This window comes from Passer domesticus, chromosome 15 (genome assembly GCF_036417665.1).
Source record: "Passer domesticus isolate bPasDom1 chromosome 15, bPasDom1.hap1, whole genome shotgun sequence".
Taxonomy (NCBI): Eukaryota; Metazoa; Chordata; class Aves; order Passeriformes; family Passeridae; genus Passer; species Passer domesticus.
This window is the reverse complement of record NC_087488.1, coordinates 14,031,507-14,042,234: the sequence shown is the minus strand read 5'-3', so window position 1 is coordinate 14,042,234 and position 10,728 is coordinate 14,031,507. Positions and strand designations below refer to the sequence as shown.

Here is a 10,728-nt window from a genome sequence, read left to right as displayed (position 1 = left end):
CCCAGCCCAGCTCTGCAGCCAATCTTTCAGTCTATTTTTGAAGAGAGTGTCAGGAACTTTGGTCTGGCACCTCTGGCTGGGCATTGGGACAGGGAGGTATTTGGGAACATTTCCATGGGCATGGTGGGGTGACAGGAGAGGAGGAGCAAGCTGGCATGTCTGACAGACAGAGAGGAGCAGTGTTTTGGGGTCAGGATATCCCTGGGTGGTCTTGCACAAGACCACCATGCCCAGTGTGAGCTGGTCTTCCCTCTGACCTGCCAATCCCAAATCCCTGCTGTTGAGTATCCATCACGGCAGGGGCAAGGCCCTGCAGGGCTTTTCATCCTGGGATTTTGGTGTTGTTTAAAATTCAGTGTTTCTGAAATGAGGTGAGAAGGGACAAGCCAAGGTGGAGAGGGGAGTGGAGGCAGCACTGGGAGCATTGCCCTGAGGTGCTCTGGGGTGTTTGGGAGCAGTGAGGGAACAATGCTCCATCTCAGGAGAGGATGGGAGCTGGGCGCCAGGAGAGTCACTGCTCCAGGACGCTGTCGGAGGGGAGAAGGAGGAATTGCTGGTCCCAAACTTGTGGTGGGAGCCACGGAAAAGTGAGGGAGAGGCTGCCAAAGGGCAGGGGGGGAGGCAGCCTCTTCCTGCACCCTGTTCTGTGGGGCTTCATGTTTTCTCTGTGACCTGCCAGCTCGTGACAGCCACGCTGAGCAGCGCCGAGCATCGCTGGCGAGGCTGGAGGTCTCCTGGCTGTGATTATTTTTTTTTTTTTTTAACAAAGCCTGTGAATCCCCAAAAAAGGAGCAGGCAGCAGCCCTGGGATCTCGCGGGTGACCGAGTGTGGAGGAAGTGTAGCAAAAATTACAGACGGTGGCTGGTTTGCATCTCCCTCTGGCTGGGAGCCAGCCGAGGTTGTGAGCCCACTGCAGCATCCCTGTGCCTCCCGCTCCCCTCCGCGGGGGAACGACGCTGCTGGAGCAAGGTTTCACTTTGACCCTCTCCAAAAAGGCCTCGCTGTTATAAGGATAGTGTGACCAGGAGACACCCAAAGCCTCCCAAATAGCTTAAAATAATGCTCACCACCAAAGAAACAAACTTGGACTCCAGTCAACCTTTCAATAACAATAATAATAATAATAATAATAATAATAATAATAATAATAATAATAATAATCCCTGCCTGCAATAAAAAGAAGTGGCTCCAATTCTCAGCCCTCCCTCTGCCCCCATCTCCCCTCCACACACGCAGCCCCTTAAACCAGCCCCCAGTGAAGCCTTCAGGGACGCTGTCCCACCATTGATTTTTCATGGAAGGTGCCCAGGAAGGTCGGTGATGGGCTGTGGGGCCACTGACCCCCAGAGCAGCTGCTGGAGCAGGGAGCTGAGGTGGATCCATCGGGAAAGGGCTGTTGCTTCCCGGTTCTGTGCCTGCCGGAGCCTGGCTGGAAAATCAAGCGGAAGCCATCAAGGTAGAGGAGAGGAAGCGAGGAAGAAGAAGAAGAAGCAGAAGAAAAAGAAGAAGGGCTGAAGGGCTGGGGCGAAGCAGCCATTAGGAAAGTGCTGATGCAGAGGTTCCCTCGTGTCTACGGGCAGAGTTGGAGGAGTTGCTGTTCGCGGACAAAGGCAGCAGGAGGGAGTGGAGCTTTGTAGAAGCCGGAGCCTGTCTCACTGGGTGTCTGTGTTTCATTCCCTGTCAAAAGCCTGGGAGCTGGGGGGGAAAAAGCAGGGAAGCGGCGAGCTGCAGCGCTCGCTCAGGATCAGATAGCAAGGAAACCAATAGCGGCGAGAAAAAAAAAAAAAAAAAAGAAAAAAAAAGAAAACCAACCCACATCAACCAACCAACCCACCCACCCTCCACGCTGAGGCTGGAACAGGCAGGTCCCTGCCAACTCCACAGCACGCAGCAAGCAGGGAAGAAGGGAAGAAGTCCACCCTCCCCGGGCAGGAGCGGAGTTGAGCCCGAAGGATATTTGATGACACTTTGGCAACGATGGGTCCCCCAGCATCTTCCACAGCCCATTTGAGGGTGAAGGCTCCGAAAGCGCAGAGGGAGTTTGAAGCTAAATTCACCTGAGTCTGGATCTTTTGGTCGCTGGGATTTATCTATTTTTCTTTTTTTCTCCACGGGGAAACCAAACCAAGAAAAAAAACCGTGTTTGCTTCCTTTTTTTTTTTAATCTCCCTCCTTTTTTTTTTTTTTTATAATTGTTTTTTTATTTTCTTTTGGAAGAATATTTTTTTTTCCCCCTGTGGTTGGAATGGAGGGGTTGGGTCTGTGCCTGAGAAGCAGCAGCCGAACGTCGGTCCTGGGAGAAACCCGAGTGGATGTGGGGTGCCCTGCCAGCTAACTGTCCAGGAGCTGCAGCCCCACGGCCGGAGGGGCTGGATGCAGTGAGAGGTAAGTGCCGGCTCCGGTGCCTGCCGACGACAGCTCCTCCAGCTCCGTCTTAATCCCAAGTCAGAGGCAAAAACAGCAGTCTCATAGTGAGTCAATCACTTCCACCTATTGCAGCCCTAATGGAGAAATAAAACGGGGAAGTTTCGCAGCGGCGGCTCCACGGGGAAAGTTCCCCCTCACCCCTGTGCCCCAAATGCCAGGTTTGGGGAGGGGGGGATGTTTTGCCAAGCGGCGTCACCGTGCCCGTGCCATGGGCCCCCTCCCTGCCCAGCCAGCACTGAGGGTATTGCTGCTGATTTTTGGGTTCCTCTCCGCGCTCCTGCTCCCCTCTGCTCGCTTCCCCCGGCCAGCTCGCTTCCTCACCCAAAACTTTTGCACAGCGGTTGTTTTGGGCGATGCCCACGCGGGGTTATGCCCCTGGGTGCTCACGCAGGGATATTCACGTGTCGGTGTGACACACACACACACACAGCTCCTGAGCCTCTCATCCCCAAATCCCTGGGCGCTGCCGGTGGGGACAGGCTTGGGGTGAGCCCGGGAGCTGCGAGGCTGGGGGGGCTTGGGAGGCAAACTGCAAAGCACAGGGAAAAATCCGAGCGAGCCGAGCACGGCAGCAGCAGCAGCAGCAGCAGCAGCAGCAGCAGCAGCAGCAGCAGCAGCATAATTGCATCACTGTAATAGTATCGGCGCTGAGCACGAGCCAGGCGAGTAAAATTGTCCAGAAAATGAGCTGTACTAAAGTGCCTCCAGTTAGCAGCACCTGCACGCCTTCACTGGGTGCTCGAGGCCGTTCGTATTTTTAGAAGTCTCTCTTAATTATAGAGCAAAGAGTGTGAGAGGGAAAATGGTGTGTATTTAGCAGCATTCCCGGACAGTTTTGCAGTGAATATGAGCACAAAATCACCAAACAGGGTTTATTTTCTCCCCCCCCATTGCACTTGTGATTTTGAACCACCTGTTTTGCTGTGGTGTCAGCAAACGAGGGCTGGGTTCTTTTCTTTCCTGTTCTTAGAAAGCGTGGCGTGACTTTTCCCGTGGAAAAGATGGGAAGCGGTCCTGCTGCCTTCCCTCTGCACCCCAAATCAACCCCAATTTCTGAGAGCTTCCCGTTCCCATCCCAGGGGTGACACTGCTGGGGAACAGGGTGCTCACATGTCGGCGCCAGGTCTTCCGCAAGCAGCAAAGAGCTGGGGATGTTTTACAGGTCACTGTGAAAAAATAATCCACAACAAACCCTGCAACAACTCGTTTTGCTTCTACAAACCTTCTTCCCCTCATCCCCTTCTCCGCAAAACTTTCCAGGGCCTTTTGTTTGGAACAGCAGGTGAAATTCCCTTTGTGTGAGCACAAAGCGATGAAGCCACCAGAAAATAATGAAAACAAGACTAAAAAAAAAAAAATTAAGAAAAAAAAAAAAGAAAATCCTTGCCTGCTCTTTTCAGGCCTGGAATAACAGCGAGCGTTCCCATCCATGCCAGATAAGCTTAATAAAGCTCTGGCTTTGCTGGGGAAGGCACCGTAAAGGCCACTTTACTTCTTGCCTCTGATCCAAAACACACTTTGAAATCCTGCGTTGCCTCTGCTGCTCTTTACCCAAAAGAGTTGCTTTGCCTGTGAAGTCAAAGCAGTTTTTTTCCTTAGCGCTGGAGTGACCCGGGGGGTTGTGGCAATTCCCTTGGCAAGCTGGGGTGGGATTTTGGTGTCGCCCTGACTCTGGTGCTCTGTAGTTTTTGGTGGTGCTCACAGCGGGTTTCCCCTGTCCCTGCTGGCTGGGGTGGCTTCACCAGCAGCGCAGCAGAAATGCTCCTGCTGCGGATAAACTTCGGAGGAGCTGTCGGGGGAGCTGAAACCCGGCATTTCCACCCAATTCCCATCAGCTTTAGGGGCTCTTAGGGTGGGAACCTGCTTGAGAGACACGGGAGCCTCACCCAAGCTCCGTGCAGGGGGAAGGGGGCTGGGTTGGCAGTTTTGGGGGTGCTGTGTCCAGGAGGAGCGGGAGCGCTGTCCCTGTGAGGGCTTGCTGGGGAGACAGCTCTGTCCTGCTCTGCTGTCGCGCTCGGGTGTGTGGCACTTGGAGGGGACACCTTATGTAAGCAGTGATGGCAGCGCCGTGCCCCGGCCGTGCCACCCTGCTCTGCCACTGCCAGGCCCCGTTCTGAGGGTCCCCTCTGGTGCAGGAGCTGCTGGATCACTGTGGAAGGAGCACAGCCCCCTGTCAGGGCAAACAGCCCCGAGCCCAGGGCTTGGCCTGTGGGTTTTGCAGAGTTCATGGCTGCACCCTTCCCGGTGCTGGCTCTGGCATCCCCAGCCCTGGGGAGAGGCTCAAGCCCCTTTCTGGGCTCTTTTGCACCCCTTGGCTGAAGTCCAGCCCCGTTTGGGTTTGGCAGTGCAGGGCAAGGGCTGGCCCACATGGATGAGGAGGGAGAAATTGTCCTGTGAGTGTGGGGACACTGGTTGGCAAAGGACCTGTCCCTGTCCCAGATCGTGAGGCTGTCCCTCCATCCCTGAGTGCCCAGTGCATACCTGGCCACCTGTCCTGACCCTGGTGTGCCCGAAATGGAGGAAAGGAGAGGAAAAAAATGAGCATTAAGGGTCTTGGGAAGCCCCTGCGCCCAGGGAGCAGAGCTCAGTGGGTGTCTTGTCACTCCAGCTCCACTCCAGCTTCTGAGTTGGGCTGCAAGGGAGAAAGGTGGGAGTGTGGTGGCAGGGAGGGTCCCAGTGCTGCTCTGCACAGCTCTGGGTGACTGTGGGCTTGTCACCTCACTGGGATGTGCCCCTCTGTCACCATGCCTGGCTCGTTCCTAGCTTGTTTCCTGGTTCCAGCTTGGTCCTGCAGTCCCAGCTTGATCCCAGTTCCCAGCTCACTCCCTCGTTCCCAGCTTGCAGTGAGCCAGGACTGCCGGTGGGCGATGGATTTCTTGCAAAGCTCTCTCAGATTCCCCCGTTGGACTTTTGAAGCATCTGGTATCACTACCTCAGCGTCATTATGAATTAATTAACATTAATTTCCTGCTCTGGCATCTCCCATTGCTGAGACCTTTAGCCTGGGCTTTTTTCTCCTCCCTGACATCCCCAGACAGAAATGGCCACATCCAGACTGTGCCTGACAGAAAACCAGGGAGAAATCACCAAACTGTGGGGCCGTGGTGTCCCCATCCCTGTCCCCATCCCGCAGCAGGGCAGGGGATGCTGCCGGGATCCGACGGTCTGGTGGCCGGGATGAGGCTGATCCCGGGGGAGCCCCGGTGCTGCCAGCCCTGCCTGTCCCCTGGCCGTGCCCCGGCACGGGGGATGTGTGTTTTGGGGATGGGTGAGCCGGGTGATGCCGGCTGTGCCATCCCTCCCCTCCGTTTCCCCGCAGCGATGCAGGGCAGGTGAGGCCGGGGCTGTCCCGCAGGGGAAGGATCTCCCTCCCCTTCAGCTCCGGGAACCCTGACCGTGGCTCCCCAGCTTGTGCTGGAGGCACAGGGATGTTCCTCTGCGGGATGCTGCTCCAGGGACGCTGATCCCCAGGAGGGTGATGGCAGGGATGCTGCCACAGGGACGCTGGCCCCAGGAAGGCTGTCCTTAGGGGTGCTGACCCTCCAGACCTGTGAGGATGGGGACACAGAGGCAGCGGGCTGGGATCAGGCTGGATCCTTTGCATCCTGCTCCGTGAGTCACCCCGAGGGAGGCACAGCCCGGGAGTCACAGCCTGGCTCCTTCCCTGAGCTCCCACCTGCACGGCCGAGCCCCGGAGAGCCCAGAGGGACCCAGCGGGATGTGGGTGCAGCCCCATCCCATCCCACCCCACCCCTTGCCCCATTCCCCGCCCCACAGCGGCACAACCCTCCTCGTCCCCACGCTGCCACCCCCGTGCCACCCCCGTGTGCCACCCCGTGTGCCCCCTGGCAGGGCCACATCCACCCGAGGGCCACCCCAGCCCCTCCCGCAGCCCTTGCAGCGGGGGCTGAGCTGATGGGGGGTTCCCCCCAAAACTCCCAAGCCCCGTGGCCGGGGCGGGGTGGGGGTGACAGCCCCCGGGGGGGGCCGGGGGACAACCCCGGTGTCCTACATCCCCAGAGCTGGCTCGGGCTTACGTAACGGCCGTGCTGCAGTGTGTGCTCTGCTCAGCGCCAGTGCCACCGGCGGAGCTGCAGCGCGAGCCCTTCTCCCTGGATATTTGCTTTTTGGGGACAGCGGGGAGGGAGGGGGACACCTGCGGGGTAGCCGAGCTCCAGGCAGCGGCCAGGATCTGCAGGGGGTGGTTGGTAGGGCTGGCTGGAGTGAGGCTGAGGTGTTTGCTCCCAGCTCCTTCTGGCTGTGACCTTGGGGGCCAGAGTTGCCCCCGGGTGCAGCACCCTGTGGAAGGAGGAGCTGGGGATGGGGACAGCAGAGAGAGCCCTGCCCTGGTCCTAAGGCAGAGGTCAGGTTGAGTCCCTGCTGCACCCCCTGCCACCCACAGTGCTGCCTCTACCCTCTCAGAGAGCGCTGTGCAGGTGGGGAAACTGAGGCAGGAGGCTGTGACATCCTGTGGGAGCAGGTACCAGGGACCCTCTGGGTGGGGAATTACAGCTCCTCAGAGAACCCTGGGCTGGAGATGCCCCAGCTCAGCCCAAGCTCTGTCCCCAGAGCTGCTGTCCCCACTCAGGGCTGGCACAGGGCACAGGGACGTGCTGGCACTCGCAGCAGCCTGGCAGGGAGGTGCAGCTCTGGAGTGTGTGTGACATGACACGGGCCATGGGGGGACTCCAGGCTGGCTGCAGCACCCTTTGTGTCCCAGCTTGAGAGCCCAGGAATCCACGGGGTGCTGGAGCTGTGGGGGAGACCTCCCTGCCAGGCTGTGCCAAGGCTGTGGTCTGGCAGGGGACCAGTGTGCCACCAGTGTGCCACCAGTGTGCCACCAGTGTGTCACTGTGCCTGACCACTGCTGGGTGCACCTGGGATCTGACCCAGCCCTGGAGCCCCAGGGGCTGTGGGTGGCCCAGGAGCTCAGGGTGGTGCCTGCTGGAGGTCCTTCCCCAGCTGAAATGTCACCACAGTGCCCCTCAGTGACAGCTCTGCTCCGGCTGGCAGCAGGAGGAGGGTCTGTGTCCCCGTGGTCACCGGGGCTGTGGGGACGTGGTGGCTCCCTGGCCCATCCTGCTCGTGCAGGACCATCCAGTGCCACCAGCAGCTGGGCTGTGCCCCCGTGGTGCCTCATGGCAATGCCACCAGCTGTGAGTGCCACCTGCCCTCAGGGGTGCCCGGCAGGGCAGCATGGATGTCCCTGCAGGGCTGTGGGAAATCCCAGTGACATCCCAGTGTGGAATACGTGGTGTCATCCATCAGTGACAGCCAGGGTGGCCCCAGGGACCGAGGCAGTGAGACCACCCTTTTGTCCCCCCCTTTGCCCCTTGTTCCCAGGCTCACCTGGCATTCCTGCCAGGAAATGGGATGGAGCCCCAGCACCCCCAGCATTCTGCTGGGTCCCCTGCCCTCCTGGGCATCCCTGCTGGGCACAGGGACCCCTCACCCCCAGCCAGGGGGAACCAAGGACACCAGTGAGCTCATCCCTCTGCCTGGGCTGGGAAAATCATTGCATTGTGCTCCCTGCAAGAGGCTCAAAGGCCTTTGGTTCCCTTTTAGGACGTGGCTGGAAAGGAGCCACCAAAACAAATGCCAGGGAAAATCAGCCTCCAGTAGTGGCTGCTTTCTTCCTGGGATCTGAACGTGGATCCCTCACCTTAGGGAGCCCTTTGGGGACCCCCAGTGCTTGGGCTGTAGGGATGAAACTCACCCCAATACAGGCCCTCCATTTCTGCCAAATTCCAACCTGTTGGATGATTCAAATGTTCGGGAGAAGTCTCTGGATCGTGCTGCCCTTTGCCTCTGCAGCAGCACAGGGCAGCCCTGGCACAATCCCCTGAGGCTTGGGGCACCTGGCATGGGGGGATCTGGCAGTGGGATCTCTCAGCTGGGCTGAGAACACCCTCCAGCTCGTTACACACATGGGCCAGCTAATCTCCATCTGACAGCGAGTCATCCTTCCCACCGCGCTGAGGGCTGCACTGACAGCGTGCTTAAAGGGGCTGATGAATTAAGTGCATCTTATAAATGCATCAGATATTAAAATTCCCGTGTAATTACAGTGCAATGGGTTGTGTGTGGTGCTGAAGGGGAAGCAGTTCAGCAGAGCAAAGGAGTTACAGGGAGAGAGGAGAGGCAGTGGAGCATAATTGCACCCAGCTCTGCCCTGCTGGGGTAGGCAGAGGCTGCTTTGGGCCCAGAGCTCTGCTGGCATCCAGGGCTTGTCCAGGACACTGCAGGGACTGGAGAAATTGAGCTGGACCTGCAGAGTTTTGTGGAGGGGAGTGAGAGAGGGCTGTGCTCTTCTTCATCCCTTGCTCTCCCAGGGAGGAAGGCACCCTGCTCCCAGTCTGCCTCTGGCCACACACATCCACAAGGCCTGGCCATTGCTCACTCCAGCATCCCAGCACTGCTCCCATGTGTGACCAGCAGTCAGTGTTGAGCAAATCTAAGACAAGAGAACCTGATTTCCTTTCCTTTCCTTTCCTTTCCTTTCCTTTCCTTTCCTTTCCTTTCCTTTCCTTTCCTTTCCTTTCCTTTCCTTTCCTTTCCTTTCCTTTCCTTTCCTTTCCTTTCCTTCCCTTCCCTTCCCTTCCCTTCCCTTCCCTTCCCTTCCCTTCCCTTCCCTTCCCTTCCCTTCCCTTCCCTTCCCTTCCCTTCCCTTCCCTTCCCTTCCCTTCCCTTCCCTTCCCTTCCCTTCCCTTCCCTTCCCTTCCCTTCCCTTCCCTTCCCTTCCCTTCCCTTCCCCTTTTCTTTCCTCTTTGCTATCTTCATTCCGTTACTTTCTTTTTTTTTGCTGTCTCCCCCTCTCTTTCCCCTTCTGTTTTTTAAATTATTTTCCTTTTCTCTCCCCTTTTCCCCCTTCCCACTCCGTGTTCCCAGCCCCGAGGCAGCTGCAGGTGTGTGAGCTCCGGGCAGAGGCAGCTCCAGGTGGTCCAGCAGCCGCCCCCCATCACTCACATCCTCACATTCCAGCACTGCTGGCACACGGGGAGTTTTTTGGTGCTTTCAGCCCCCCTGTACCAGGGAAGGAGTGCCACCTGCAAGGGACAGTGTGGTCAGAGTGTCCCCAGCAGGATTTGGCTGTGGAGCTGGGGGAGCAAAGGCTTTGCCTTAATGAGCCGGTGCTGATTTGCTCGTTAATGATGTGGAGTGGCGCCATGGCCAGACAATCGGGGAGTGCTGTCCCAGGCTCTAAAGGGCACAGAGCCAGCGGCTGTGGGGTCCTGTGGGGTGATGTGAGATGCTTTAGGATGCTGTGGGACACTGCGGCATGCTGTAGGGTTGCTGTGGGATGCTGTGGGATGCTATGAAGTGCTGTAGGATGCTGTGGGATCCTGTTTGAAGGTGTGGGACATTGTGGGATGCTGTGGGGTGCTGTGGGACCCTATGGGATGCTTTAGGCTGCTGTGGGGTGCTGTAGGATGGTGTGGGGTGCTGTGAGATGCTGTGGGATGCTGTGGGATGGTGTGGGGTGCTGTGAGATGCTGTGGGATGCTGTGGGATGGTGTGGGGTGCTGTGAGATGCTGTGGGATCCTGTTTGATGGTGTGGGACATTGTGGGGAGCTGTGGGATGCTGTAGGATGCTGTGGGATCCTGTTTGATGGTGTGGGATGTTGTGGGATGCTGTGGGGTGCTGTGGCGAGGCACCCACCTGGGAGTGCCTGGGGTGCCCCATCCCACCACCATCCACAGTGCTGCCTCCTCCTCCTCCTCTTCTTCCCCCACCCCAGAAGGGCCGAGAGTGACACAGGACACTGTCCCCATCGTGTCCCCACGCCTGGTGAGGACACGGGGCCGTGTGATGCCTGCCTCTGCTCGTGCAATGGCGTTTGTTCACTAATCAGCACAATCTGGCAGCCCACACCATCCTCCCGGCCCTTAATTATTATTAATTATTTGTTATGCAAATAGGGTTGAGGAGCACAGCGCTGAAGGCAGCACAAACACAAACAGTCCCGGGCCTGGTGTTTATGTAATGGTGGAGGGGCTGGAGCCACCCCAGCTCTGTGTGCTGGCCCCTGCCTGGGGTCCCCCGGGAGCTGGGGACGTGCTGGTGGCATCAGTGGCAATGGGTGTTGCAGGGCTGGTGCTGGAGGGGACTGCAGGGCTGCTGGGTGTGGGCTGGTACAGGGAAAATGGTGCTTTTCAGGGTCCTGGGAGAGGAAGGGGATGGCCCAAGGGAGGTGTGTTGGTGGTGGGTGGCTGAGGAAGGTGCTGCTGGCAGAGGTGGGAATGGAGATCTCTGTGTTTTGTGGCGCTGAGGATGTCCTGCCCCACTCTTTTCCCTGTG

General features: G+C 58.0%; 1 protein-coding gene across 1 annotated transcript in view; it reads left to right on the top strand.

The window, feature by feature from the left end:
• Positions 1-1,235: 1,235 nt before the first annotated feature.
• Positions 1,236-10,728, top strand: part of LOC135281274 (ATP-sensitive inward rectifier potassium channel 12) — a 30,407-nt gene continuing 20,914 nt past the window's right edge. Inside the window, exon 1 of the mRNA XM_064390008.1 lies at positions 1,236-2,386. The gene's annotated coding sequence lies outside the window, so the exon portion shown is untranslated. The remainder of the gene's footprint in view (positions 2,387-10,728) is intronic.